This window comes from Acyrthosiphon pisum, chromosome A2 (genome assembly GCF_005508785.2).
Source record: "Acyrthosiphon pisum isolate AL4f chromosome A2, pea_aphid_22Mar2018_4r6ur, whole genome shotgun sequence".
In the NCBI taxonomy this organism is placed as follows: Eukaryota; Metazoa; Arthropoda; class Insecta; order Hemiptera; family Aphididae; genus Acyrthosiphon; species Acyrthosiphon pisum.
In genome coordinates, this window is record NC_042495.1 from 33,823,855 (window position 1) to 33,833,112 (window position 9,258).

The window sequence follows — 9,258 nt, forward strand, 5'->3', positions numbered from 1 at the left end:
AAAACACACATCATTGTAAAATCAATACATTCATCGTTCCACTCAGAATCTAAAATGTAAATTTTATTATTTCTTCCAAATGTATAACATTTTTATAATTTAAGCGCGCGTCCATTATTTTATCTATTTTCATTTATAGATTGAATTCAAGCCATTTATATTTTAAATGCAAAACTATCATGGTTTAGTAATTAGTGTAATTAATACTAATCATTATATTTATTAAACTCGTGAGTGGGGGACAGTTAATGAATAAGTATAATTATTTAAAACAGTGTGAGTTTTATAATTAACATTTTAAAAAGACGTTAGACTGAAATTTAATATAATTAGATAAGTATGTTGATAAGTATTTCTGTAGTTTCATCATATAGATTAGCCAGTGGGTCATAGACTTCAATTAGAACGCAAGACCAAAATTGGAGAACTTAATACTTAAACGTATTGTGTTAGAACTCAGAACACAATAGCAATCTTTCGTATGTAATATAAAAATATAAGTATATAGGCTCCGATAATATGGCAATATATTGTTTATATAATTTTAGAAAAATACAATTCAATTTGAACATATTATAATATTATACTTCAGAAATTTTTTAGAAAATCGCTGCATTTATAATGTTATTCATATTTATTCAACTATAGTATATAATAATAAAAATAATACCTATACATATATGCATGGACTTGGGCTCTTGTTAGTTTAAATATACATACTATTTTATTGGTATTCAGAATTCAGGCTCCTTTAAACATCGCTACCAGATACATATTAAAAAAAAAATTATTGGATAAATTATATTTTGACAACACTAAAAAAATTATTAAACAAATTGAAATTACATGTAACGGATCTTCCGATTGAGTATAGATCATGTATTCATGTATTTAATGGTGCCTAAAGTGTATTGTGGAAAAATATGATGGGAATCGTGGGATTAATTTTTATCTGTTTTTTTTTATTTCCCACTAAATATAGCTCCAGATTTAGAATGTGGGTATTCGATAATATCCACAGCAACACATATTTTTTTAGTATACCACTGTGTTAAAAAGTAAATAAATTGTAACACTATGTTCTCAAATTAGAAAAATAAATGAAAAGACTTGCAAAAAATAACATCCCTAGAAATAATTGAATACACCAAACTTGTAGGGGCACAGGCGCCTAGTATAGTGCTGCACAGCCCTACATCGCCCATCATCAATCCTCAAATAAATAATCAGAATAAAATATAATATATTATAAGTATGCTAGTCAATAGACTAATATTATAACTGGGTATACTTACAAATTAAAATTAATTTAAACAATATTTAAACAGTGTTTTTTGCATTAAAAATAATTTTAACTATTAAATTTATAATAATTATAATTTATTTTTGTTTAAATTCAATAAAATTAATAATTATATTCCATAATTGTAATGAGTAAGTATCACAATAATTATAAGTTGCATAAAATTCGTGAACTTGATCAAAGAAAGAACCGCTCCCTGTTCTAACGAAAATAATTAGTAGGAATGCTATCAAAATATAAGGATCTCCGTGCCTCCCCCTCCACAAATACGAGCACGGTACTTACATAATATATATATTACGTGAATATGTTTTTATAATATCATCCATTGCTTTAGTTAATGAGCAGAAAGATGATATAATATTATAGTTTTACAATGACGTGTGTGCGCTGTTAACCAGTTGATTTTACATTTTATATTCACTTTCAAATTATTGTCATATTATAAACTTTTCGGTGTTGGTTCGAAATGATAAGTATAACGTGTATGACTATTGACTATGGCTGCACACTTCATGATGGCAGGAAAGCCTGCACCACAATATTTTTCCCTTTTCAATGGCATATTGAAAATAATAATTCTAAACATTATATCAGAGTACCAGACACGTCAAATTAAAAGAGATCTGGTACTTTGGTTATTTGATACTGAGAATAAGGCAACTATATAATATATTGTCATGCTTGATAGTGCTACGTCATATACTGTGTATTATTGAATAAGTACAATTATTACAAATGTATGACTTATTTTATATATTAAGAGTTGCAACGTATAGGCACCTATACTTATTGTCTTATTACCACATAATACTGTAGATATTCTTAAACAAGATAAATTGTCGATCGTTATTTTATTACTTTATCATATACTATACAATTTTATATCTTGTTAATAAATGTTTTAAGTTATCCGCGACCTGCAATGTATATAAATGTGACGAATTTGAAACGCGCGTCCATATTTGCTGCAACCTGAAAATGCATATGCGACCAATTGACTGTATATATAGTATATTCCATAGATACCGTCCGCATCAAAAGATACTATGTTAAACATTTTGTATTACTCACCATCCCTGCACTTGAAAGTACGCTCTAAAAACAACGTGTAAAAATATTTGCAGATGTTGAGGGTATAGCAGGATGAGAATGCGTCAAACGACCTCTTCAAGTCTCTATTTCAAACCGAACGCTTTTCGAAATGTGAATCACTCCTCGACATATTTAGTATATATTTAGTAGCTTGCGTGTTTACGTATTTAATAAATCTGTGCTCGGAAGTCGGGAGAAGATAGATACATACATTTACGGTTATTTCACGCGACCAAAGGATGTGTGCCAGTAGCGGTAAAATATATGGAAAACCCATTTCCTTTTTTTCTGTTCCGCTGGAAAATGTACCATGTGCTGACGTCTCGAACAGAATATTGGTCCCACGAGACTCTGAACTTACCCCCAAAAAAAATATATATGTATAGCAGCGTGCAGTGTACAGTGTATATTATGTAAGGCAATCGACGATGTGAAGCACAGCAAACGGCTCGAACAATATATATTATATATGTATAGAATTACGCACCGATGACGACGATCTGAATGATCGCATGGAGCGTGGTCGTTAACCAAATTCTCATCGGTTTTAGAGTTTTTATTATTATTTATTTTATTCTTTTATGTTTATTTATATATATATATATGTACCACGACCCGACCTCGGCAGCACCGTCGACAAATTGAAACAGGACCATTTCATCGCAAACTGATCGCGATTTCTTTCGGTAATAATCGACATCCCTGCAGCATCGAATAACCATGTACTTTTGTCATTTCGACTTTGACCCTCCCCCTCATGGGTATAAGTAAAATATATGTATTTTGTATGTATATATTGTAAACACGCATGCTATGTATGTATGTATATCAATTTTAAGGCTATGAAAACTGAAAAGGTCGCTGTAAGAGATATTCGTGTTATATAGATATTGTTATTTTTTTCCTGTACACACTCGATAGATATTCTGCGGAAATGTATTTAGGCCTGTATATAGACGGAACATATATTATAGGTATACCATAATTTTAATAGTTGCGTAAACGCTAGTTTAAGAGGACGCTACACAATCATTTCTTGTCTCCGTCTTACAAGTGCGTAACATAGCAAATTTACGTCCAGTAGATCACGTTTAGCTCCAAAAGTTGAAAAATTAAAGTGAATCGACCTATTATAAAATTTGTTGGTAAGTCAATTACCTGTGTTTGTATGTGGATTTTTTACGATAGTTCAATTTTTAACAAGTTACCAGCTATGCGTGTATAATATAGCGCAAATTAAAAAAGCTCATAACTAACTTAAATAAACAAATACTGATAATGTTCTTACCTTAAATTTTCATAAAAGGTCGATTCACTCTAATTTTTAAACTAACGGAGCTAAACGTGATATGACGAGCGTATATTTGGTTTATTATATTGATTTTAGTGATTTTACAATGATGTGTGTTTTTTTTATTTAATTTTTGTGTATGTCATCACTTTTCAGAACAGTAAAAGTGCTTAGATTTTCTTTAACAGTATTTTTTCTGATAGGAAAGTCAATCTAGTTGGTATTTTGGGGGGGTCAAAATTCAAAAGTAAAAATGTTCCAGTAGTTTTCAAAAGCGTTGTGAAAAGCAAAAGAAAAATGAAGGAAAAATGGCAATAAGTGGTCTAAAATAATCGTGATACATGAAATTTCGACTGAATGTTTATATTAGCATTTTCTATACACCATAAAATATTCAATATATTTTGACTTATTTTGAGCTGTTTACGCCTTGCGGACATTTTCAGTTTACAATGTTATTTGTTGGGTAAAAAAGCTTGAAAATTTGATAGAAGGCTCCTAATATATTGGTTCAAAGACTTCAGATGGAAAATATTAAAAATCGATAGTCACAATTTTTTTTATAAGCGTTTAAAGTTCAAATATTAACAAAATACGTATTAATAATGTGTTTTAACGACGACGACTATAATATACAGTGGTGCCGTGGTGGTATTTAGGAAAATATTATAGAAAAATTGGATGAGTGAGTGCGTAGAAGGGGAGAAATACGCAAGATGCAAACGTCTACGTTCTAATGAGTGATAAGGTCACTTAGCAATAACAATATATGGACATTAACGGTGTGTTAATGGTGTCTGTACAACACACGTTTTAGACACACGCACACACACACACACACACACACACACACACACACACACACATTGGAGTCAGGGTAGACGTACAAGAGGAAAAAACGTGTCGTGAAACGACTGCGGAATTATACATAATATTATACGAGTGTGCTTATAATATACGCGTATACGTATTATATTATTATAATATATTGTATACATTTATATACGTATATAATGCACCTATATAATAATATCCCGAGTGGTGTAATATAATAATAATAATAATAAACACAATGATGATAATAATAATAATATTATATTAATGGTGAACGCCGTACACGTATTATAACAACAGTCTTATATAGGCAGGTACACAGTCGGTGCGTTGCTATAGTATTATATATATAATATTATGTATAGTTGTGTGTGTGTGTACATATATGTATATATATACTGTGCAGTTGGAAACCCGATCTCGACGGAATGTCGGGTCCATTTTACCAGCTAAATACCTTAAAAGTGACATTTCTGGAATCCTCGGCACATATTTTATACGCGGTTAATAAAGTCTTTACGCGATAACAATCGAAGCCCGGCCCGTGAGACGACGAGCGCGACGGTGAGGGTACGACTAACGACGACGACGACGTACCCACATAATATAAATACTGCAGAGCGAGCGAGAACTTATATATTATTATTATACGGACACGCATATTATAAAAGATGTCCTCCGCACCGGGGCAGACGCGCAGACGGCTATAAACATGCCTATACATACATAATAATATAAATGTGTGTGTATATTATTTTATACGCGTACGGGGTCGGTGCCGCTTTACTTTCACCGTAATTTATTCTCCAAATAAAAATATAATAATAATATAATAATAATACACACCTATCGTCGTCATCGTCGTCGTCGTCGTCGTCGCGCCGGGCAGCACAACCGACGCGACGAGAACCAACAAACACCTGTCCGCGCTATTTGTTTGTTGTTCAATAATAATAATAATAATAATAATAATTGGTCACGGCTGTAAATATGCGTCGTGTACGTCTCGTGCCTGTGGTATATTATACGTTTACCTATTATACACATATCCGACGCATTTGTACTGTATATTATTATATTGTAGGTGGGCGAGGTGGCGCACGCGGATCGTAGCCGATTGGCTATTTCGAATTAATAATATCGTGTTATCATTATCGTCGAGTGCAAATAATTATTTTCACGTCCTTTGAAATGGGCCCGTCGATAAAACACATAAGGATCAATACGTCCCATATATGGATAATATATCCCACGTGCGCACTGTACGACTCGCGACTGTACGAACGATACGATCTATGGTATTATGACACGTAGCACGCTCGGCGCGTATGATTTGGGTACCTATGTAGAGATTTTCAATTAAAATTCCAAAACGTCGTTTATATAATATTATACTGCCTATTATATGGGTTCTATTAAATTCGAGTCGTGGGCACCTATACATAATATTATTAGCTATAGTTGTAACTTATTATAGCTGCTCGCCTGCTCGTAATGCGATATACCGTGCATTACAGTTGGGTTATATGACCATAATAAATATAGGTATATAGGTACCTATTAAAACTAGAATAATATATCGTTATAGCCTATTATGTATCTTGTATGTATTTTAAAATTTAAATGTTATTTAGTTGGATGTCGGTGCAATACTGATGCAATAATTGTATTTATATTTTATAATAATATGTTATTCTTATGTTATGTACCTACTTATATTTATATATGAATGTAATTAAATCGACAAGTCAACGTCGGTGATTTATGACCTGTCATGTTGTATGCATAGAGGTATATGGGTAGGACCCGCTGACGATATTAGCATATATTGATTATAATATGTACCTGTACCCACTAACATATTAAATATTTGCATCACCTAAATATAAATATATTATTAAACTAGTAGTCACTATATAGATACTCACTAACCTATAGGTGCCTCATGGCTCATATTTAGTGGCTATATTATACTCATAGTTACTTGTTATTAATTAGATTTATTAACTATTATGTATTAATGCATGATGTAGGTCGTGTTCAAACATAATATTGACTGGGTACCTTAGTGTACTTACGATCTCTATGGCTTATTATACATTTTATACTTATAGGTTTACGTTTACTAGTAGATACAAATAGGGGGGAAATCTGGTGCTTAGCTAATCCAAAAAAAAAGTTTTTACTTATACATTATTTTAAATATTTGTTATGAAGGTCTTAAACATGACAATTTGAGTTTAAAGTTATAGTATGTATAATATAGGTTACAGTGATTATAGAAAACAAATAATCTTAAAAGAAATAAAATCATCCGTAACCTTCAACGTTTCCGTGGTGTAGCGGTTATCACATCTGCCTAACACGCAGAAGGTCCCCAGTTCGATCCTGGGCGGAAACATTGACTTTTTTGCATTTTTTGTTCTAATTCTTGTCACATAATATTTAAATAATTTATGACATTTAATTACATATTCTAAAAAAATAAGAATATTTATTTATTTTAGATTCTAAGCACAACGCCAAAATATATTGATTAGATACAATGATGAGTGTTTTTTTTTTATCAGTAGGTATCACTTTTGGGGGCAATACAAATGCTTTGATTTCTCCTTCGGCATTTTTTCTGGTAAGAAAGTGAATCTAATTTTACCTTTAAGGGTCAAAAGTAATAGATTCCCAGTAGTTTACAAATGCATCAAAAAATAAAAATTTAAGAAAAATTAGAATTTTTGTGCAAACCATTTTATGATAAAATCAATTTTGCATTTTTGGTGCAACTCAAAAATGAAAATCCGTAGATAGTTCAAATTTTTACCATATGTTAAGATCATTTTTCATATATGATACAATTTTAATAATAGTTTGGACTGTTTTTGAGCTATTGAAACTTTTTAAAGCCTTGAAATTTTTTTTTTTAATAATTTATTATTGTCTTTAAATCATTTTTTACACGATCAAAATTCTTGAAAATGTCATACAAGGTTTCTCATAAGTTGACATCATATTAGTTAAAAATATTTATGATATATACCTAAGCAAGATTTATTTTTTAAGTATTTATTTTTAAAATGTTGACAAAATTAATCAAAATCATTAATTTGCAAATTATTTTGTAGTTAAAAATGTACTTAGCTTAGGCTTGAAAATTAAATACAATACAATATGCTCGTAGTGTCCATATGGGAACAAAAAAATATAAAAATATATGATCACAATTTTTTTTGATAGATATTCAAAAGTTCAATTTTGGATTAAATTAGGTATTATAATATTAAATAATGTTTGTGGGTACCTACTTGAAATCTTTAAAGTATATTATTATATTTGTACAAACAATTCCATTACTAAATGCAATGTTTAAAATATACTTACCACTTAGTATTATAAGCGATCAGCTAACTGACCATCTTCGCTCAGAATCGTTTTTTATTGGTATACAATGATTTTATATCCTTGAATTCAAATTGAATTAACATATCCATTATACTATTATAGTGATCCAGTGTTCGTTTTTAGGGTTATGACTTTATGAGTATGAAACATTTCACATGAAGCGTTCACTTTGAAATTTTTATTCTTTTTGAAATACTTAAAAATATATTTTTAATTTTGTGTTTTTTGGTATATGTTTCATAAAATCATTACTATATGGTCAAACTGATTTCATACTTGAGAAGTGATTATCAATATTTAATTCCCGATCAAGACGAAGAGAAGATAAAAAATAAAAAATATATAAGATAGATAATTACTATGTAATTTATATAATGTACGATGTAAGCAATATTTTTATAAAATGTTCAACTTAACATTTAACTAGGTAGAGGTATTTACTGCACTTCCTATACTATAGTTTTAAATTAAAATTGTATTTTTTATTTCTCATAAAAATAAAATATTTACAAAAAATAAATTTCATGATTTAGAACCCTATTCGTTTTAATAGTTTGTAAAAAAATGTCAAAAAACTAATGTTTCCGCCCAGGATCGAACTGGGGACCTTCTGCGTGTTAGGCAGATGTGATAACCGCTACACCACGGAAACAGATGAGTTGATCCGAGGAACGCATGATAATTATTTGTTGGTTTCTGATTTTAACTCTCAAATTTAACAATAAATAATAATGACTTTACTCTTTTGAGTTTAGAGAATTCGAATTACGAGCATAGATAGGCAGGTACCTATGTTGGTACCTATGCGAGAAACCTGTGTAAAATAAGGTAGGTACCATAAGGTAGGTATATATATAACTTATAATTATTAACTATGATTTGAATTAACTTAAAATAAATTAAGTATGCAATTATGTTCTTACTTGAAATCACATGCATATAATTTGATAATTATATAAGGTAGGTTGGACCTCTAAACAAAAATCCTGCCTGGGCCCTTTAGTGGCCAGGCGTACACTGCAGAATGACAGTGTCGCATAAGTTTCCACACCACTTTTGCTTGTTAAACGAAATAATATCACATCGGCCATGTTGTTTAAAAGCATGAGGTATACACGTGGTGCGTTTTTTTTTTATTGTGGTGTCCCCTGTAGGCCTAATCCACATCATAAGTAAGAACATGCGCGAACACCAGTCGATTACAATATCGTAATTTACATAGATCGGTACAGCAAAAAATTCACTTCTCGCGTATAACATAATATAATATGCGTTTTATATACCAATAAAACATATTTCAATATTAAAATAAATAATTATCGAATTTGACTTTTAATAG

The 9,258-nt window shown here is 30.4% G+C and overlaps 2 non-coding genes across 2 annotated transcripts; one reads left to right on the plus strand and one right to left on the minus strand.

The window, feature by feature from the left end:
* The first annotated feature begins 6,851 nt into the window (after positions 1 to 6,851).
* On the plus strand, positions 6,852 to 6,924 carry TRNAV-AAC. The gene has a single exon. It is a non-coding gene; the product is annotated as a tRNA-Val (tRNA).
* Positions 6,925 to 8,498: 1,574 nt separating this feature from the next.
* Positions 8,499 to 8,571, minus strand: TRNAV-AAC. Its single transcript has one exon. It is a non-coding gene; the product is annotated as a tRNA-Val (tRNA).
* Positions 8,572 to 9,258: the final 687 nt, after the last annotated feature.